We start from the raw sequence: 23,445 nt of genomic DNA on the forward strand, positions 1-23,445 counted from the left end.
TCATACACGTAACCAGTGACAGGGCATGGTCTAGAGGCTGAATCATAAATCAGTACTGTTCCCCCACTATATCAATCTGATTGAGAAAAAGTCCAATTGTATTTGGTTTACTCTATGCAGACAGGGAGCAACTGCAACACATTTTTTTAAGAATTTCTCTTTTTTTAAGGAAAAAAAGGTCAACTTAGTGTATAAAATTTTGGCCTTGAAATTTTAAAAATACCAACTTTGCCATTTAATAGCTATGTGACCTTACTTAGAAAGCAATGTGATTCAAAAAGTCACTTAATTTCCTTGGGTCTCAGTTTCCTTTATACATAAAATGATAAATTATTCCATTATTAATTAACAGATAACACTTATGGAACTCAAACTTTGTACCAGGCACACCAATGCTTAAGAGCTTTTCATACATTAATTCATTTAATCCTCACAACAGTCTCAATTACTGTCTCCATTTAACACACAAGGAAACTAAAGCATAAAGGAGATAATATAACCTAATTAAAATCAAAAACCAAGTAAACAGTAGAGCCAAGATTCAGATCCAGACCATCTTCTTTAATATTATTTTGGCTATAAAAGATTTACATTTACTTCACGGGATCAACTTTAGCTATTTCAAAAATAAGTCTATGTAAATTACTAAGGCTGTCTAGCACACAGGCTTTGGAGTCAGACAGGCCTTAGATTAAAGCACCAGTTTTGCCACTTTCTTTATCTGAGCCAGAGTTTTCTTACCTGTACAACAGGGTGACTAGTGAATGAGACAGGTTATTAAAAAAAATACCTAGTAATATCTGTCAAATAGTATACACTCAATAAATAGTTTCAGGGAAAAAAAACACACGTTAAATTTTCTAATGTTAAATAGAAATGTTTTGTTTGCACATCAGATGTATGTACATCTCTCTGAAAAACTAAGCTTAGAAAAATACTAGCGGTGCTCTACTTAGAACAGCTTTAGGCAACAAGTGGAATGTTATATAAAGGCATGTGTATCACTTTTTATTGAGGTTTTTTTTTCAATTAGTAGAGATTATTTTTAGAGCAGTGTTAGATTTAAAGGAAAAATGAGTGGAGAATATTTCCTTTTGTCCCCACCACACACAGTTTCCCTTTCTATTGACATCTTGCATTAGTATGGTACATTTGTTACCAAGGATGTGCCAATGTTGATATATTATTAACTGAAGTTCACAGTTTACATTAGGGTTCACTCTTTGTATTGTAGATTTTATGGTTTTGACATATGAATACATCCACCACTACAGTATCATATAGAATAGTTTCATTGCCCTAAAAATCCCGTGCTCCACCTATTTGACCATTCCTGCCTCTGCACAAGGCCCTGGTAACCACAAATTTTTTTTTATAGTCTATACTTTTGTCTTTCTTTTCAAGAATGTCATAGTTGGAGTCATACAGTATATGTAGCATTTTCAGACTGTCTCTTTCATTTAATGATAAGCATTTAAAGCTTTCTCCATGTTTTTCCATGATTTAGTAGCTCATTTCTTTCTATCACTGAATAATTCGTTGTATGAATGTATGATATTTTATCCATTCACCTGCTAAAGGACATCTTGATTGATTCCAAGTTTTGAAAATTATGAATAAAGTACTATAAACATAAGTGTTTCTGTGTAGACATAGTTTTCAACTTCTTTGGGTAAATACCAAGGAGAGCAATTGCTGGATCATATGATAAGAGTACGTTTAGCTTTTTAAAGAAACCACTAAACTGTTTTTCTAAGTGGCTATAGCATTTTACATTCCCACCAGTAATGAATGAGAATTCCTATTGCTCCACATCCTCCTCAGCATTTGGTGTTGTCAGTGTTCTTGATTTTGGCCATTCTAATACATGTAAAGTAGTATATCATTGTTGTTTTAATCTGAAATTCTCTGATAACATATGATGTTGAGCATTTTATCACATGCTTATTTGCCATCCGCATTATTTTCTTCAGTGACGCGCCAAGATTTTCTAACCATTTTTTAATTGGGTTATTTTCATATCGTTTAGTCTTAAGAGTTCTTTCTATATTTTGGACACCAGTCCTTTATCTGATACGTGTTTTGCAAAGATTTTTTTCCCAGCAGCTTGTCTTTTCATCCTCTTAACAGTGTCTTTCACAGAGCAGAAATTTTTAATTTTAGTTTATTCCAACTTATCAACTTTTTTCTTTTGTGGATCTTGCTTTTTTGGTGGTAGTGTATCACTTTTTAAACTGACCTCTAATGGTGAAAGGCTTTAGATGTCAGGCTACTCAGCCTACAAAGCAAGGTTCTTTTATGTATGAGTATTAGACCCTTTCATAAGGCACAAATAAAACTAAAGAACTATACTTTCTATGTTCAAACTATAAAAATTAGTCCAATATTTAAAAAAATTTTCTGAAATGCAATAAGGAAAAAATGTTAAAAATACTTTACTTTCTTTAAAAATTCCAAGTAATATCTTGCAAACACTTTGAAATGGAATCCAGCAAATTATTTACTCTCAAAACGGTAGCCTTAGAACTTTAAATTTTGTCAATGCTAATACAGGCCAACAAGCTATGTAAAAATAAAAAAAAGCAGGCTCTACTTTCTTATGGAAGGTTCTTTCTCATGAAAGAACCACATATCCACTATATTAAAGATGGGCAAGAAAAAATTAGAAACAACACCTCACTGGTACCCCAAGATCACGTCAAGATAAATAAATTATGTAAGATTCATGAGTAAATACAGACTTACTAATTAATGTCTATTCTATACTTGGTAGTATGTTTGGTACTACAGAGGATACAACGATGAATCAACTCCGAGCATACTAAGGGAAGAATGGACACATTTAAATATAAAACTCCCCCCCAAATCTCTTCAAATAAACTTTCTCTACATGGTAGCATTAAATTTCTGTGCAATACTAATGTGAAAAGAATACTAAATTTCAGTACTTTCCTCTGGAAGTTTTTTTTTATATTAAAAAAAAGCACACGAGGGAAGACTAAACTGAAAATCCTATAAATTACGTATCAATAACTAATATAAAATCCTTACCTAGACCAAAAATCTAGCTACTCATCCCTACCTAAAAACAACCTATAATAATGATAGAAAAGCTTGATACCACCATATCATTTGAAGTCTTACAATACCGGGCAGAGGCTAAAAGGTCCTTTCTCAGTTAACAGAATTAACAAAGATGACATGATGACTATAATCCTAACCTAAAATACATTGAATGAGCCAGTGAAATTGAACCTAAATATTTACTGTCAGTGAGCAAAATGGAAAAGCTCTTCTCAAGTAACCAATCAAAAAGGGGATAAACTGGGCATGGTGGCTCACACCTGTAAGCCTACCACTTCGGCAAGGAGGACTGCTTGAGCCCAGGACTTCCAGATCAGCCTAGGCAACGTAGCAAGACCTCACCTCTACAAAAAATTAAAAATTAGCCAGGCATGGTAGTACACACCTATAGTCCCAGCTACTCGGGAGGCTGAGGCAGGAGAATCATTTGAGCCCAGTAGTTTGATGTGGTAGTGAGCTATGATGGCACCACTGCACTCTAGCCAGAGCAACAGAGTGAGATTCTTGTCTACAGGAAAAAAAAGGGGAGGGGGGCACACGGCAGTGGGTCTGATAATTGAAAAACACATCTTCTCACTGAAATAAATACTCACTACCCCTTCCCAATCCCTAGTATACCTTATGTGAAAGAACAACATTCAACAAGTCAGATGACTTCAGTGCATTTCAACATGTATTTACTGAGCACCTATAATATCTCAGGCACTGTCCTAGACACTTTGGCTACATGAGTAAACACAGACAAAAATCCCTGCCCTATGGTTCAAGCCCAGTAGGGGTAAACAATCAAAAACAATAAATATAAAAATAAGTAAATTCAACAGTATGTTAGAAGGTATGAAATGCCTGGAAAAGAGAGCTAGCAAGAAAGCAGACAGTGTAAGCACACACAGGTAATTGCATGAAGGGGAGTGTGATTCTAAACAGATTATCAGGCCTCATTGCAAAGGTAGCACCTGAGCAAAGACTTGATGGGGTGATCGAGTTAGCCATGCAGACATCTACGGAATGAGCACTTCTGGCAAAGGAAAGAGTTAAAGCAGTGGCCCTAAGAAAGAGTGTGTCTGCAGTACAAGAGATACAAAAAGGAGCCCAATGTGGCTGGAATGGGGTGAGCTGGGGAGAGGAGAGCAGAGGACGGAAAGGTAGGAGTGAGGGGGGTCAGACCATACAGAGCAGAGGTTGGCAAACTTTGTCCTTACAGTGCTAGATAGTAAATACTTTAGACTTTTCAGGCCATAAGATCTGTACTACTCAACTCTGCCTCTGTAGCGCAAATGTAGCAATAGACAACAAGTAAACAAATGAGTCTGGCTGTGTTTCAATAAAATTTATTTATGGACATTGAAATTTTAATTTCACATAATTTTCACATCACAAAATACCAATTTTTGATATTTTTAATCACTTAAAAATGTAAAAAATCATTCCTAGCCCACTGGCCATGCAAAATTAGGCAATGGGCCAAATTTGGTCATGGGTCAGGTTGTCAAGTCTTAACATAGGGTCCTTATGGTCACTTTAAGGACTTTGGCTTTTACTCTGAGATAGGGATCCCTTAGAGGATTTTGAACAGAGAAATGACAATTATCTGACTCATCTTTTAAAAAAACACCATCTCTTACAAAGTATTTCCATGGCAGCCATCACCACAGTGCCTTACAGGGAATTTCTAACCCTCCATAAGCACATTCCCGTTTTTTTTTTGTTTTGTTTTGTTTTGTTTTTACTTACTTCATTCATCTTGGATTAATCCCCCTAATCCCTTCCCATTTCTTTAGGACATTAGTGCTTAGCTCATTGACACATACTCAACTATATTCCTGGCATACATCTTAGAATTTCAGTAACCATAGAAATGATCCTTCTAAACTTCTAGCCTCGACATTCCTTATATATTCCTTTCCTCTAATGTTCTCATCTTCTTTCTTATTTTAGACACTCGCTACCCACCAGGGCCTATAATCCACTAATGCTACCTACTACCTTCCACACTCCCTCATCTTTTTCATGCCCTCATGCAACTGAAATTATGTGATCTATCATTTATCACTCACACCAACCATTCCTTCTGTTTTCCTCCTTGCAAAACTCAAATTCTGATTAACTCCAACCCTTTTGGCTATACCACACCAGTAACCCTAGATAGTTGAATGTGGCTAATGAAAAAAAAAATGTATCACGTAATCTTGCTAAATGGCCTTTTTCATGATTGTGAACCTCAAAAGGCCCCAATACTCAACAGTTCTCAAACAGTGGTGGTACCACACCCCTGGAGAGATTCAAAAATGTGAAGTTTCTTCGTTGTCACGATGACTAGGTGGGTACTCCTGGCATTTAGTACCTCAGAGGCTAACCATCCTGCATGTTCAAGAATTGCCCCACCTACAATGTAAGTAGGAACCCCAAAGAAAAAAGTTAATGTTCGTTCACTTTCTCACTCTCCTAATGATTATTTCACATCTTTTCTTGTCTTGTCAAACATCTACACCTCCTTCCCACCTCCTCACATACAGGTCACCCTGCTTACTATTTCATGCAAAATGCCAACCTTGCTATATCTTTACACATATGTCTTCCTTCCTTTCCTTCCTTCTCTCCTTCCTCGTCAGCATCTCCCCCCAGTGCACCATTGAAACAGCTCCTGCCAAGGTCCCCTAGGATCTCCATGGGATTTAATGTTTGAACAATTCTCAATCTTCATCTTAGTAACAGGTGACACAGCTGACTCAAACACTTTACTTCCTTGTTTCCATGGAAGACACCACTTTCTCAGCTCTCCTACTTCATGAAGTACTCCACTGTCTCTTTCCTCACATACAACTTTGCTCCTCCCAGTCTTCCCTCTCTCAAGAGAAAGCAACTATTCCCCCCTCCAACTGTTCATGACAAAGACTTTTAAGTCATCCCTGACACCCCTCTTCCTCTCATAGCCCAAATCTGATCCATCATCAAATCCTGTCCTTCCAAGCTGGGCACGGTGGCTCACGCCTGTAATCCTAGCTCTCTGGGAGGCTGAGGCGGGCGGATTGCTCGAGGTCAGAAGTTAGAAACCAGCCTGAGCAAGAGCGAGACCCTGTCTCTACTATAAATAGAAAGAAATTAATTGGCCAACTAATATATATATATAGAAAAAATTAGCCGGGCATGGTGGTACATGCCTGTAGTCCCTGCTACTTGGGAGGCTGAGGCAGTACGATTGTTTGAGCCCAGGAGTTTGAGGTTGCTGTGAGCTAGGCTGACACCATGGCACTCACTCTAGCCTGGGCAACAAAGTGAGACTCTGTCTCAAAAAAAAAAAAAAAATCCTGTCCTTCCAACAGTATCTAAAATCTGACCACTCTTAACCATCTCCACTAGTACCAACCTGGTTTGAGCAACCATGATCTCACACTTGGATTACACGCTGTCTTCCAACTAGTCATCTTGCTCCCCCCCCCCCCCCCCCGCCTAGAGTTTACTCTCAGCAACAGCATCCAGAGTATTCCTTTTAAAATCTAAATTAAATTAGGTCATGTCATTCCTCTGAACAAAACCTTCCACTAGTTTCCTGTCTTAGAGTAAATATTTCATAATTATTAAGGCTATAAAGCCCTATTAAATCTGATTCCCATTAACTTCTTGGCCTCATCCTCTATCACTCTCTTCCTCACTCACTGTGCTCCATCCACACTGGTATCCTCGCTGAGGCTCCCACCTCAGAGCCTTTACATTTGCTAGTTTACTCCCATAATTCGTTCTTAGCTGTCTGCTCAAACATAATCTTATCATAAGCCCATTGCTGATCACCCTATACAAAATAGCAACCCTTCTTGCAGCAACCCCTTCCCAAAGCACATCTGTGCTATTTCTCTCCATAGGATTTACCATTGACATATCATGTCTTTATGTTGTTTATTCTTTCTTTTGTATACCTAGAACAATGTTTGGCACAAAGGAGAAATTCAAAATATTTTCTCATACAGCTTCACATTCAAGGCTCACAACAGCCCTGAAAAGTAGTGAAGAATAGAATCAATGGTATAAATTTCTTTTATAGTCTTTGAAAATACAAAAGCACAAATATATAAAGATGTTAAATGATTTGTCTATGATCACACAGTGAGGTAATGGCAGAGTTACCCCTAGAACTGGGGTCTCCTGCATCTTTTCAATTCACATCACTGTCTCCAAAAGCAAATCAAAGAGCAGGTGTATATTTAATTTTGCACAGTGATCTTTAAAAGCTCAACTTGACATCTATTCTTTTAAACCATGATCAAACATGAAATAGCACCAGAACTATACGTGTATCTGTAGCTATTTATTTTCTTCTCACTAAAAGGTTGTGATAGAGGTCATCAGCCTATATTTAAAATTTACAGATCTTGTGACAATTCTGACCAAAAGGAAAAAGGAGTAATGTGCCAAGAAACAGTTAAGAATTCAAGTATTCTCTGTCCTTCTGTGCCCACTGCAGCACACTTAACACTAAAGAGTAAACCAATACCTTGGTAAACAAGCTTCAAACAACCTCTTTGATTCTCAAAAGATCTTCTGTTGCCATTCTGCAGAACAAAGCATGACAAAGAAACCATATCTGGAGACAGAATGGACACGGTTATTTTTCTCTAAATGAGGCAGGTTTGCAAAATAAATTCAGAACTTGCAATCTAGTTATAAACAAGCAGTAATGTTAAAAATCACCAATTTAAAAACAAATAGATGTCATTTTGTTTTCACTTGGCAAAAGATTCTGCCTGCAAAAAAAATAAGAAGTATAGATTCACCAAGTATTATGTCAATACAGGAAATTTTTCTTATATACAAAGGTGCTAAAAATTAATAACTATATTAGATCCTTCAATAATACAATAATTTAATTTCCAGACTCTTGCCAACACTCATTCTTTGCTTTCTGGCATCCTCTGCCACAGTTGGAAACTGTGTATCTAGGTCAGAAAAGACAAGTAGCTTTTCAGAACAGTTCAATAACTTTGGTTCAAGTGTTGATATTATAATTCAATGCTTTCACAAACTCCTTTTGAAATAAACCCTGATGTAAATCACAAGATTAGTACTACTGATATTTATGAAAAGCCACTGGAAAAAATAACTATAAGGTAATAGACAAAAGAAAAATATGAGATAGGCCATACAACATAATTAGTGTAAGAGCAATGGATTTGGGGATTAGAAATTTTGCATTCTAGCTCCAGCTCTGCTACTAATGAGCTGGCCAATTTTGAACAAACCTCAACCTCTCTGAGCCTCAGCTCTTTCGTTTATAATGGAAAGGGGTTAGGCCGGTGGTGGTGGCTGAAGCCTGTAATCCTAGCACTCTGGGAGGCCGAGGTGGGTGGATAGCTCAAGGTCAGGAGTTCGAAACCAGCATGAGCAAGAGTGAGACCTCATCTCTACTAAAAACAGAAACAAATTAATTGACCAACTAAAAATATATACACAAAAAAATTAGCTGGGCATGGTGGCGCATGCCTGTAGTCCCAGCTACTCGGGAGGCTGAGGCAGAAGAAATCCTTGAGCCTAGGAGACTGAGGTTGCTGTGAGCTAGGCTGACGCCATGGCACACTAGCCAGGGCAAAGAGTGAGACTCTGTCTCAAAAAAAAAAAAAAAAAGGAAAGTGGTTAGCGCAGATTACTTTTTTAGTCTGTTTAAATATGATTCTATGATAAATGAGAATCTATAAATGCATTTCAGATGAGACCAGTTAAAGTTATTCCTTAAAAGTATATGTTTTTGCAATGTAATCATTTTTCAAATATCATAGATAAAACTAAAAAACAGACAACTGGGGAAATTTGGACACTGAATATTTGACAACATTTTAGAATTATTTCTGGAGCATGATAATGGTATTGTATGCATTTCTTTTTGGGAGGGGGTGTTCATACCTTTTAGAGATACATACAGATGTATTTACAAATGAATTTATATGGAAATCTGAGATTTTTAAAAAGCAATCTAGTTGAGGGAGTGGGGGAATAAAGTAACATTGGCCATATGTTGATAAGTATTGAAAATGAATGATATGGGGTTCTTTGTGGTTCACTGGAGTTCTCTCTACTTGCGTATGTTTAAATTATTTCCATAAGAAGATTTTAAACAGCAAAAATTTATCTAGAATCCAAACAGCCAACTTTCAATTTACCTGTAGTGAAATGAGATTTTCATAGTCATATTTTCTTCAGGCACATGTCTGCTTTAGAGATTCCATTAGTCTAACTGCCTAAAACCAGAGCAAGTCAAACTGTAAGAGGATAAAAACCACCTTGGGGAACAATTTAATAACAACTAATAAAGTCACAAGATGTGGATACCCTACAAGTAACAATACTGTTTCTGTTTACAGCACCTAGAGAAATTCCAACATATAATATAAACCCAATAAGATAGATAACACCAATGTTCACTACAGCGCTGCTTAGAATCACAAAATACTGGAAACCTAAATGTCTATCAAACAAGACAATGAAGATATACACTGCACAGTGTATGAATGACAGTGATTCAATTCATGTCTAAACTTAAAAAAACATTGATGTTGAAAAGCTAGTTGCCAAAAATACGTACAAATGATGCCTTTTATATAAGCTTGAAAAAACCAGTTACATATATTAATAATTTATAGAGAGAGATATACACTCCTTTAATATAAAATCATTCATGGTAATGACAAACAAAAAATTCAGGAGAGTGGTTACCTCTGAGAAAAGAAGGAATAGAACATATCTGAGCTACTATCTCTTAAGGAAAAAAAAGCAAGTTTGGCAAAACATCAGGATGTGGAAAAGTTGTATGTGGTAAGCATACAGTTAATTATCATATTCTATTTTGCCTACATGCTTTAAATAATTTATAATTTCAAAATATTTTTTAAATTAAGTCCACACAAAATATTTCAGAAACAAAAGGAAATGTAGTCCTCTTTAGCAGGAAACTACCTTAGCTTTGGCCTTAGTATTTGGGGATTAGCAAAATAACTATTCAATGTAAACTAAATACTGATACTAGGTAGAAGATAGAAGAAAGTTCTCCCATCAAAGAAGACTGAGTCTTTTTTAAAGTGGAGAGTGAGACATATTCCATCATAGAGTTACCTAGGAGAGTACCCAAAGACAAGGTATTGGTGCAGGCTAAAGTCACTGCCACTCTTATGAAGGCCCCAGAGCATGATGGGAGGTAATACTGCCCCCAAAACACTGTAATTTAAGTAAAGAAAAAAAAAATTCAGTAATACTTTTATTAGGACAGATCTATGGAAAACATAAGATGTCTCCCAAATCCCTGTAACCTGGCAGAACTCAGCCTCTAAGTTCTATCTCCTCTGCAGATTTTGTCAGAATTTGGTTATAGACCTCATCTGGGACACAGTTAACTGTTACGGAGGGGTCTAGAATAGGCCTTATTATAGAGCAGGAGTCAGCAAACTTTTTCTTAAAGGGCCAAATAGTAAATATTGTTGCCCTGAGGGCCATACAGTCTCTGCGACAACTACTGAACTTTGCCATTGTAGGGTAAAAGCAGTATTTAGTGGGACTATAACTCTACACAGCCTTAAGTGGGACTATAACCTGGCTAGCCAATCACATAGGTTTTAGGTAAGGATTAAATGAGAAATGTATATAAAAGTATTAGATAAAGCACTATACAAATACAAGTTATTTTTGATATGGCAACAATCATACTCTTATTAGTAAAGCACAATTAAGTTCTCCTTGTCCACTTTTCTCACAGAAAAAACAACATGTAAAGGATGGCTATAAAAAACACCACCAGGTGGGCCCTGTGCAGTGGCCTAACACTTTCGGACGCTGAGGCGGGAACACTGCTTGAGGTCAGGAGTTCAAGACCAACCTGAACAAGACCATCACTACAAAAAATAGAAAAATTAGCTGGGGATGGTGGCACACACCTGTAGTCCCAGCTACTCTGGAGCCTGAGGCAGGAGGATCACTTGAGCACAGGAATTTAAGACCAACCTGAGCAACATAGTGAGATTTTGTCTCTACAAAAATATTTAAAAATTAGCCAGGCATGGTGGCATGTGCTTTGTAGTACCAGCTACCTGGGAGGCTGAGGCAGAATTGCTTGAGCCTAGGTTTTGGAGGTTGCAGTGAGCTATAATGACACCACCAGTACTCTAGCCCAGGCAACAGAGCAAGAAAGACTCTGGCTCCAAAAAAAAGTAAAATGCAAAAATTCTTCCTTATAAGAGATTTACTCAGTTATTAAAAAACTTAAAATCAGGGTCTTCATAACAGCTAACACAGCCACTTAATAAATATATGTATATATTTAACACTTTAGGAGAAAAGACTTTAAAAAGAATTTGTTCTTTTGAGTTTCCATTACTTTATTTTGTAACTTCCAATTAATATGGTACTTATTAAACTAAAATAAAAATAATATCGCCTGCCAACCCAAGGCTACTGTATCAACTGACTAATAGTCATGGACATAGTGTGAAAAGTACAAACTCTTACATGAACAGGTAAGATTACCCTTTCAACCTAACCAATGTATTGAACTCAAGGAATCAAAATATAATACCATGAGCTTGTGACTGGTGTTTTTTCAATCTGCAACAAATTCTGCAATTCAAGAAGAATCCCAGCTAAGTCTCAATTATTTAGAGTGTGTAACTGGTAAGTGGGAAATTACCACCAGTGGGTTCATTTATCAAAACTTGATAGTTTACTATCAGAATAAACTATCACTATCAGAGAACACAGCTGACTAAATTTTTTCAGCCTGCAAAGGTCTTCCCACCAATCCCTAATAGGAATAATGACCAGGCACTCAGAAATGCATTTTACATGTATTGTTTCATTTAATACTCAACCCCTCGCCCCATGGAAGATATAATTATATCAATTGTACACAGGAAACAATAATTTAGGAGATGGGAGGCTGAGTCAGGAAGATGGCTTGAGGTCAGGAGTTTGAGATCAGCCTAAGCGAGACACTGTTTCTACTAAAAATAGAAAAAATAGCCAGATGTGGTGGTGTGCACCTGTAATCCCAGCTGCTCAGGAGGCTGAGAAAGGAGAATCACTTGAGCCCAGGAGTCTGAGGTTGCTAGGAGCTAGGCTGACACCACGTCACTCGAGCCCAGGTGATAAAGTCCATCTCAAAAAAAAAAAAAAAAAAAATTAGAGAAATAAAGTAATTTATCTGAGATCAAGCAGCTAGCCAATGGCGGGGCCAAGATTAGAACCAGACCACCTATCTATAAAGCTGAGGCTCTTCACAATTCATTACGTTATAAAGCTTTTACAAAAAAGCCCACCCATCTTGAGAGCCAGCTCAAATGCCACCTCTCTACAGGAAGCCTTCCTCACCCCATCCCAAGTATAAAATTGATTCTCCCTCCTCTTTGTTCTCAAAGCAGTTTTATTTCCTCTCTGGTGACACTTATGCCTACCTTATAGTCATACAGATATGAATAAACAAATATCAAAATCTATAACATTATGAATCTTGACATATATATACACACATACATATGTGTTTATTCATATGTATAAAATCATGGCTGATTTTAAAAAACAAAACTTTACTTTAGTCTCTGGGCATATAAATTACTTTGTATTATAGTTTCTGGTGTTGACATTTTAGCCCGTTCCCTGTCCCTCTCCTTATTTTTTTTTTTTTTTTTGAGACACCCAAGTTGTGTTATGTCCCTCTCCTTAATAACCAGAGACCTTGGTCTGAATAGTGAATTCAACTATTCCTAGATTAGTGGCCTTGAGTAAGCATGTAACTTCTCTGAGTCTCAGGTTCTGAGGAACCATCTACTGCAACAAGAGTTGTTTTAAAACTAAACAAGAATGTCTTTATAGTGCTTAAGAGAGAGATTAATTTGCACAACACCAGAGGGCTAATAAGTTGTCAGATCCATGACACATGAATTCATGTTTAACAATCTATGTTATTAAGTTAAGTCAGTTGCCTGATTCCAAAGCCCAACTTCTTAGCACTATCTACATAGTTCACACAATGATTATAGCCTCTCAGATGTTAATTCTAAAGGATGGAGTTGGGGTAGGGACAAGAACATGCCAATTTCATTTACTATTCAGTCAGTCAAAAATATTTATTGTACACAAATTATTAAAAAAAAAAAAAAACTCATTCCAACACTAAAGCCCTGGTCTCCTTAGTTCTATTTTTTTTTCTTTAATTTTCTGTGAATAGAAATCTACTCATCAGACCTGAATTTGCATTTAATCTCTACTATTTACCAGTTGTAGGATAGAGAGTTTTTAAATTTATGAACCTGTCTTTCCATCTGTCAAATCTTGAGACTTTGAACCACACAGAATTGTCTGTGATGCTTTATTTACTTTGTTCACTGCTTTATGAGAATTGCTTTGTTTAATGTTGTACAAGAATATGTACTTAAGACTCCAGCTTATTCACTAATTGGTATCTTGCCTGGTAGAAAATGTTCCTATTTCTAGACTGTCTTTAATGTTCTTATCCTGCTTATTTTGGGGATAATAGTCTTGATAGTAATATGATCTATCTTGGGAAAGCCATGGAGATCTGGGAGTGTTTCACAGGTGATTAAAAACACCTAACCAAAGAACTGAATCCACTTTTCACATCACTACTTATGTTGTTTCTTCTTTCCCCTTTGTCCTTCTCCTTTTTGGAAGAGGAGACTCAATATTACCCAGATAGTTGGGCAACTTAAAGCCTTCCAGCTAATAAATACACCATTTTAGAAGTTTAAAGTTTGTTTCTCACTGGAAATTCAGACAAGGAGGCCCTTTTTACATGCGAAAGTCATTTTTCATGAGTGCTTATCAATTATTTTTGTATACTGTTTTCCTCATGAACCTCTGTCAGGGGCAGGTGAATATAAGCTCAATAAATACACTGTTGGTAATATCTAAAACTTCATGAGCAAGAAGGCCCTCAGCTTCCAAGTATATCCCAGATTCTTGTCTTGTCAAATCAGAGTTAGGTCTACTTCTAATCCCTAACGACAGTGAAGGAAAGAAAAAATTTCAGAAATCCAATTTCCTATGCTTATATTGAAAATCAGACACAACCATGCTTACTTAGTAACCTACTCACAGAAATAAGATGTTTAACCTTTGGAATAAAATTTTTCAAAATACCATCTTTAACTTCTTAAATCTTCCACCATTACCTTGCGTTCTGCTTAGACAATGCTTTCTCCCTCAGGAAGCATCCCCAGATCTTGTGTGCCTTTACCACCTTGCCAATCCTTCCTCTAGTTTGGACTGAATAGCCTGCCCAATTGCTCCCAATGCACTTTTACCATGTTTCCCCAAAAATAAGACCTACCCATAAAAAAAGCCCTAGCAGGATTTCTAAGCATTTGCTCAATAGAAGCCCTACCCTGAAAATAAGACCTAGTGATGGGCATGGCTACGCAGCGTATCTGCACAACCCATGCATTTTCTCTTGGAGTGGTAAAGAAGATGAGCAGCCCTTCTCATCTCCCCCATCATGACAGCTACTATCCCAGAGGTGACCAGAAAGGTGCGGGCAGCCCCACCAACAAGGTCAGCTCCCCCTGTCAGGTCCCCGCCATCCTGTGCGTGCTGCAAGCTGAGGCTCTTAAGGGAAAGTCTCCTCAGTGAAGTGAGGAGCGAGACGCTCCGCTTTAGGTATTGTGTGTCCCTAGTGGGAAGAAGGAAAGCTGTGGCTGTCATTTTACTATAATGATGTTCCAGAAGAAGACGACCTAATTATATTTGAATAAATGTAGACTGTTGTACTGTACTTAAAAAAAAAATAACACACCCCATGAAAATAAGCCCCATGGTGTCTTCTTGAGGAAAACTAAATATAAGACACTGTCTTATTTTCGGAGAAATACGGTACCTACCTTTTACCTATCTTTTACCACCTACCAGCTCTATAAATACATGTTCCTTGAAAGCAGATATTGTGTTTTGTTCTCTCCTATTCATAGTGCCTAGATAGTAGGCTCTCAAATATTTGTCAAATGAATAAACAAATGAATAAATGATTGATAACCCAATTATGACTCCTGATACTTCTTGTGAGGAATAAATACAACTCTTCATCATTCTCTATAGTTATAGCACAGCTAGACTCATAACTTAAAACAGTCTTGCCATAAGGATGCCTCTCTACCAAGCTCTATACAAATATATATACCATGACCATAGCTACTGTGCTGACCACCCTTTAGTCATTGAGAAGGAAATCCAAGCTTCTAAGACTATGCTTCAACTGAGATGCTGACTACCATTCATTCTAAAGGTGCTTTAGTCCCAGGTAATTCATTTAAGGGAATTACTCATATACATAGCAAACACTGCTACCATATCATGTACAATTACCTGAAAAACTAGCAAAATGATTACCTCAGCAAGTAATCCTTCATTTTTGATCTCCAATGTTCCACAGAGTATACAAGACACTTTACACTAATCATCTAAGTTAATATTAACATTAACTATACAAGGTAAATATCATATGATTAGTCTCCATTTTAAGGTTTAGGAACTGAAACTCAGATGGTTAAGTAATTTGTCTAAAGCACACCAAGGCACAGCTACAATTTGAACCCAAGTCTGTTAAGTGCCAAAACCCGTCGTTCTCTACACTAAAATGCCCTCTAGTAAAAGATATCCACCTTACCTGCTTCATAAGGTGTTATGAATCAACTAAAAGTGAGCTAAGGTGTCAGGAAGAGACCTTCATCCAATAACTCAAAATGTAAGGTTAGGCTTTCTATTCAGTACTATATACAAACACAAACTCAATCTGAAAGATAAAAGGAGCTTCAAGAATCAAAATTGTCATAATGAAATAAGTGTTATACAATTCTAAATGATACTGTCATGTAAAATTTTAAGTCACTCTTAGAAGTTAGGTTTTTTCAAAACAAAGTTATCCAAAATGATGGAATAGAAGGATGACTTGACCATCTGTTAACAGAGTGGTTAAAGGTTAGGAATGCAGACCAAAAACAAAGAAAAAATTGTCTTATTCCAAGAATAACAAACCATATGCAAAGATATTCCCTTGCCAATTTATAAGAAACACAAAGGATGTAGAAAAGAAATAGGAAAAACAATCAGATAGCATTTAAAGAAATTCCTTTTCTTTTTAAGTTGCCAATTAAAACAGGACATAAATCATTAGTAATGAGACCACATTACTAATGACCACATAAGATCTAAATTGAAGAAATAGCACCATGTGTTTAGTTCCTCTGGACTTAACAGCATTTCCACTGAAAGGTATACTCTATAGTGAAATCACTCTACTCAATGCCAATCTACATGATTCTTAATAAACAGTCACCAGATAAAGCTAAAAACATCATTTAAAACTGTAATTAGCTACTTCTTAGGTTATTTTCACTAAAGGCATTTGATTTAATTCTGAACTATTCTAACCTTAAAAGAAATACGTGTGTCCATTCTTAAATTATTTCCTCTTCTCCTTTAATGACAATATTTGAAGACACTGGTATTTTAATATTGCAAATCCACACTGGTTTCTCTGCCACATGTCTGCTTTTCAACTTCTTAAAGATTAATGAGTCTTCACTTAAATGCATTTCTAGCCTGTCAGTCCTGGTGCTTCAATGGCTTTATACAATTTCTCTTACAATAAAGTTTTAACAGAGAAGGCAGTTTTTTATTCTTTACACTTATGGCAGAAGCTTAGCTAACTAAGCATCCTCAGATTGCAAACAATTTCCTAAAGAAAACAAATTAAATACTGTCAATGGATAATGTTTCCAAAGTCAGCAACCAACACAATTCCTACATCTTTCCTGTGGCGTCTTTATAGCTTCCTTCTATGATACACTGTTTAATCAAAGATTTAACTAACACTACACCTCCTTCCCTCTCTTCTTACTAGAGATTCTTAACATAGAACACTTTCTTCATTTTTCTTCACTATTATTTTTACTGATATAATGAATTAAATGAGGAGTTAACTGAGGAATGATATATAATATGTAATCACAAAAATGATGCAATATGGAAATAACCTAAGTAAACTATACAGCTTATTTATACAATAAATACAACTGTAAAGGTTTTACATTTCCTATGTTAGGTGCAGAAGTAGGAAATATAATTGGGTTAATAATTACCCCATATATATTCTACTGGTGCCTAGAATTGTGATTAAACATGTGCAAGGCACTAGGGTGAATACTAACATATATAATCTCATTAATAACAAGTAATAATGATAATAAAATGATACCTAACACTTAAATAGTGCTTACTGTTTAAGTGTATTGTACATATTATTTCACAATATGTACACTGTTCTGAGGACCCTGCACACATTTTCATTTAATTCTCACAACCCTATGAGATAAGTACTATTATTTCCAATCCACAGATGAGAAAACTGAGGCCTTGAAAATTTAACTAACTTTTCCACAGTATAAATGAGGAAGTGACAAAGCCATTATTGAAATGTAGGTTGGAATATATAAAGTCAAGCTAAGCTCTTGCCCTCCTAATAATCAATATATCATCCTACCCTCAAACAACTCTACAAGGGTTGCCTATTCCCTAAAAGACAGAGAACAGGAATTTATGATGCTCCATAAAAAAGCACACCTCACATACAATCTCGTCTCCAACAATATTTATAAATTTAAGCTGAGCCAAATCAACCTTGCTGCCATTCTCCAAATCCTTCATTCAGTCCCCCATGTCTTTCTACATGTGATTTATCCCTGACCAAAACAGCCTCTAGAATTTTGACCACCAACAAACTCTGCCTGGGGTTCAGACCAAATTCTACTTCCTCCACAGGACATTCTTTGATACATCCAGCCAACTGTAAAATTTGTTTTGCATAAACTCTTTCAGTGATTATCGCAAGCTATCCACGATTTTAGCTATTATCATATACTGCCTCATATTACAACTTAAATGTTTTCAACATGTTTTCTCTAAACTATAAATTGACGGCCAGAATTACAAATTCTGTAAATTTCAATTATATACCTCAAAATTCAGTATATACCTCAAAATTCAATATATACTTCAGTCCACAACACAGTTACACATAAGAGGAGCTCAAAAAATATTGTTAAATAAATGAAGGTGTACTTTTATTTGGTGAGAGGCAGTAAGGCAAAATGGGGAATGTACAGGCTTTGATGTCTGACAGAACTAGATTTTAATCTATGATTTTCTAGCTGTTTGACAGTGGCAAGTTATGCTGAGTTTCTTTTCTCATCTGCACAATAATAAACCTATATCTCACAGGGTTGTTACAAAATTTAAATAAGAGAAAAAAGATAGATTACCTTCAAAGGAGAGACAGACTGACAGCTCTCAATATTTAACAATGGAAGCCAGAAAACTGAGGATTGGTAGCTTCAATGTGCTTGAAGAAAATAACTGTCAATACAGAATTCTATACCCAGGGAATATATCCTTCAGGAATGAATGCAAATAAAGGCACTTTCAGAAAAACAAAAACATAGTATGCCACCAGCAGACCTGTATTAAAGGAATTCTAAAGGCTCTTCTTCAGGAAGACAGAAAATTATCACAGATAAAAGATCAGAGATTAAGATATAAATACTAAGTATATGGGTAAATCCAAGTGAATATTAACAGTCATAACATTATAAAATAATACTAAATATTTAGTACAGTCATGTACAGCTTAACCAAAGAGTTATGTTCTGAGAAATGCATTGTTAAGCAATTTTGTCATTGTATGAACTGCAGAGTATTTGTGTATATAAACATAGAAAAAACAGTAAAGTGCAGTAAAAATATGATAGTATAATTGACAGGACCACTGTTGTATATATGGTCCATCATTGATCAAAACATTATGCAGGGAATGACTGTAAACATACAAAAAAAGTACACAACTAAAATAGTATATAAGCTGAGAGGAGGATACAGGAAGTTAAAAGTATTCTAAGATACAGACACTCCCAGGATAAAAAGTAATAGTAGCAATTAACAACAGACTCTAATAAGACAAAAATGTATGACTTTATTTTCTAAGAAAACCAGTAAAAGAACTGAAAAGAACTGTATAACTTTGAAAGTAACTAAGGGGGAAACATGATCTATTAAAAAAAGTAAAAACCAGCTGGGTCCAGTGGCTTATACCTGTAATCCTAGAACTTTAGGAGGCCAAGGTGGGAGGATAGCTCGAGATCAGGAGTTCAAGACCAGCAAGACCAAGCAAGACCAAGACCCCATCTCTACAAAAAAAAAAAAAGAAAAAAAAAAAAAGAAAAATTAGCCAGATTGGGTGATACACGCCTGTAATCCCACCTACTGAGGAGGCTGAGACAGGATTTGAGGTTGCAGTGAGCTATAATGAGGCCACTGCACTCCAGCCTGGGTGGCAGAGCAAGACCTTCCTTTAAAAAAAAAGAAAACAGTACAATATGCCACATCCTTTCAAAGTAGGAAGTATCAACTTTTCAAAGATGAATAAACCAAGACTTGGCAGAGTTAAGTGACTATTCCAAGTTGTACAACTAGTAGAGTTAGAATTTGAAATCAGATTTGCCTAGTTACAAAACTTACATCATTTCCATGATATCATATTAACTCTTGGTGGAGAAAGCAAGATGATTACATGACACTAAAACAGAGAGGAAAAAAAGTAATAGAAAGAACAGATTAGAGGAAGAAAATACAGAAGAATTTAAAGAAGAGGAAAAAAAGGAGTGAAGCTGGGTTAGAACGTTGGGTCTCTGAGGCCTGCCTGTGTGTCATGTCAGAATTTCCTCCTGTCTTGGCTGTGACTGAAAATATGATCCCACTAATGGAGTCCCTTCATACCACGACTTCCTACCATGACTTCAGAGAGTTCTTCCTCTCTTTATCCGCCCCCCACCCAAACTGCCACTCATATGCCCCCAATGGCTGGCAGCGATAAGGAGAATAGTTAACAGTTCATACTCTTTATGTTCTCTCCATAACCAGCAGAATGCCCTCGAACAAGTCTTTTCCTCTCCCTGGGCCTCTGTTTCCCTAGTTGTAAAATGAAGGGTTGAGATACATGATCTCTTAAGATTCTTCAGACTCTCATATTTTATTATCAATGAACTTTTTAAAATATACCTTTTATTTTGAAAATTTTAAAACCTTTAGGAAAATTTTTAAAATATTACAATTAACTTCTGTATACTCTTCACTTAGGTTCACCAAAAGTTAACATTTTGGTACATTTGTGATGTCTCTGTTTTTTGTGGAACCATTTGAAAGTAAGACATATTGACTTTGCCCCTAAATACTTCACTGCACCTCATAAGAAAAAGGTCATGATCCCTCAGAGCCACAACACACTTACAATGCCCCAAAAAATTAACAATAATTCTACAATATCCAAAATACAGGTTGTATGTAATTTTCTCTTATTCTCAAAATTTCTTTAATAAGCTTTTTTTAAAATCCAGGACCTAACCAAGGTTTACACATATAGTTTTTTGGGGTTTTTTTGTAACTTTAGTCTCTTTTAAGCTAGAACAGGCTCCTTACTTTTCTTTTGTTTTTCTTATCAGTATCTTTTTTAAGAATCCAGGCCAACTATTTTATATAATGCTCCACATTGTAATTTCTAATTATCTCCTCATTTCTGACAATGCTGTAACCAAATGTAATGTTGCATAGTTCTTACTCCATCAAGTCAGGGGGTACCTGATGTCAGCTCACTGATCCTAAGTTTGGATCACTAGGATAATGTGGTGAATGCAGATCTCTATACTGCAAAATTATTTTCCCTTTTGTAAGTAGTAAGTAAGTATATTAAGCAGTAAGTGACAAGGTACTTTGTGAATATCCTTTTTTCTACAACCTAACAGTTTTAGTATCCAATAATCTTTGCCTGAACCAAATTATTACATTTGGGTATACAAAAAGGTGATTTCCTAATTATATTATTCCTTTTACAGTTACTACCTGGCCATCTTCTGCAAAGAAGAGTTCTACCTTTCTTTTTCGCTCTTTCCCCCTTCCTCTAATGGACTCATAGTTGTTTTTAACTCAGTATCTATTACTATCATTCTTCTTAACAGCCAAGCTGTCTCAAACATGGCCTGTGGTAGCCTTTATAAGTGAGTTCCTGTGTCCTTTGGACATGTGTCACTAATCTTTCATAGCTCCCCTGCTTTTTGACACAAGATGTCCCAGACTCAGAAAGCTGTTTTCTGGCCCCCTCACCTGAAATCCAAGGTTCTTTTTAGTGGGAAATACTGGAAACCCAACACATGGGCACTAGGTATGCTCATCTCTGCTGGCTGTCATTGCTTCTAGCTCTTCATTTCAATGGACAGAGCAAGTAAATATATTTGTTTTTAAAATCAATAGTTCATATGGATAATTCCAATTCCAATTTAATACTACAAGTTATTTTTTTCTTAATTTAATGGTTTTATTTCCCTTCCACTAAAAATCTTGATTCCTAGTGTTAATCATACTTACATATGTGCTTTGTAAATAACAAAAATTATCAAGAGCAGTCCAACATTTCTTTGTAGGATAAGCCTTCAGAGATGAGAAGCCTCATGCCACTTTATAAATGTTTTATTTTTTATTTCTAACATATGCAGAGCCAAAAATGCTAGAGTAGAACAAAATAGAACAGTAGGCAAGCCACTATGAAGATATTATAGCTAGTAAAAATTCCATATGAGACGGGCACAGTGGCTCACGCCTGTAATCCTGGCACTATGGGAGGCCAAGGCGGGTGGATCACTAGAGGTCAGGAGTTCAAGACCAGCCTGAGCAAGAGCGAGACCCCCATTTCTACTATAAGTAGAAAGAAATTAATTGGCCAACTAATATATATAGAAAAAATTAGTGGGGCATGGTGGTGCATGCCTGTAGTCCCAGCTACTCGGGAGGCTGAGGCAGAAGGATCGCTTGAGCCCAGGAGTTTGAGATTGCTGTGAGCTAGGCTGATGCCACAGCACTCACTCTAGCCTGGGCAACAAAGTGAGACTCTGACTCAAAAAAAAAAAAAAAAATTCCACATGGATTTACGCTAGCAGAAGCTGAATTATCTCTTTCATACATTACAACATAGGATTTAAAATTTTGAATCTTGGAATGCCACAGAATAAAATATATAAAGAATAAGAAAACATCTACTCATATTTATATATTAGACCTAATCTTTACGAGATAGATATAAGCCCCATTTTATGAAGAAACTAAAAAATAACAGATTAAGCTAACCAAATTCACACCCAGCCATACCATGACTAATCTGTCTCCAATCATGGGCCCAAGTCTTTTTTATAGCTATTTCCTAAGAGCTGAGCACAGCTTTAAACAAAAACGCAATTCCTCATTCACAGAATAAAACCGCTTTCATTAACTCTTTCCCAATTCATTAACTAAAAATGGCTATGTGTTATCTATGGAATCAGATTCCATCTGACTTAATTCAACCCTATCGTTCATTTATCCCTTCACTTCTAATTTCAGTCAGACCAGTGAGTTCTCTCTTCCAAAAAACGCCAGGATTATTCCAGCCATCCTCTTTAATCATTTTTTCATGTATTTTTTCACTGACCATTTACTATGTACCCTATATATCTGTACTTAGTACTAAGAGGCTAGAGATAAATAAAACATGAAATCTCACCACAAAGAGTTAACAATATGAGAGAAAGATACATGTAACTGATTAGGTAAACTCAAACAAGTATTATACCTAGGCACAAAGTTCTACTGAAAGCACAGAGAAAAGCATGAAAGCATGTCAAAAAGATAGATGTGACCAATTAGAATTCACATGTACTGCTACTAGGAGTGGAAAGTGGGAAAAATACTGTAGAAAACTTTTTGGCAGTCTCTCCAAAAGCTGAACATATGCAAAACCCACACCTAGTACATACCCACAGAAATGTGTACACATATGTAAACCAAAAGACAGATGTAAAAATTGTTCACAGCAGCACTTACTTGTATTAGTCAAAACCTGGGAATAGCTCATATGTCCATCAATAGTAGACTGGATAGTATTATACTTACACAATGGAACAATGTGAAATCAGCCAACTCCTTCTACACATAAGAAAATGGATGAAGCTCACAATGGTTGAAAGAAAGAAACTATATGAACAAAACATAACATATAGCTTTGATTATATAAAGTTTGAAAACAGGCAAAACTAGTCAATAAGGACAGTGATTATCTGGTGGAGGGGATAGTGTACAGTGAATAGGAGGACACAAGAGAGGTTTTTGGGGTGCTGGCAATGTTCTATTTCTTCTTCTAGGTACTGGTTAACCTCATGAAAATTCATAAAGCTGTACATACTTACAATTGATGTACTTTGTTTTATTATATACTTCAATAAAAATTTTACTTACAAAAGAGAA

General features: G+C 36.1%; 1 protein-coding gene across 10 annotated transcripts in view; it reads right to left on the reverse strand.

Moving 5' to 3' along the window:
- Positions 1 to 23,445, reverse strand: part of STRBP (spermatid perinuclear RNA binding protein) — a 133,995-nt gene that overhangs the window by 71,072 nt on the left and 39,478 nt on the right. For 4 of the 10 annotated variants that reach the window (XR_012922140.1, XM_076009026.1, XM_076009022.1 and 1 more), the window contains exons 2-3: positions 19,213 to 19,307; positions 12,099 to 12,214 (exon numbers count right to left, since the gene is read on the reverse strand). The exons of 4 other annotated variants lie outside the window; for them this stretch is intronic. The gene's annotated coding sequence lies outside the window, so the exon portion shown is untranslated. The remainder of the gene's footprint in view (positions 1 to 12,098; positions 12,215 to 19,212; positions 19,308 to 23,445) is intronic. 2 more of the 10 variants (XM_012771830.3, XM_076009023.1) reach the window with 2 other exon arrangements.

The sequence above is a fragment of the Microcebus murinus genome, chromosome 12 (assembly GCF_040939455.1).
Source record: "Microcebus murinus isolate Inina chromosome 12, M.murinus_Inina_mat1.0, whole genome shotgun sequence".
In the NCBI taxonomy this organism is placed as follows: Eukaryota; Metazoa; Chordata; class Mammalia; order Primates; family Cheirogaleidae; genus Microcebus; species Microcebus murinus.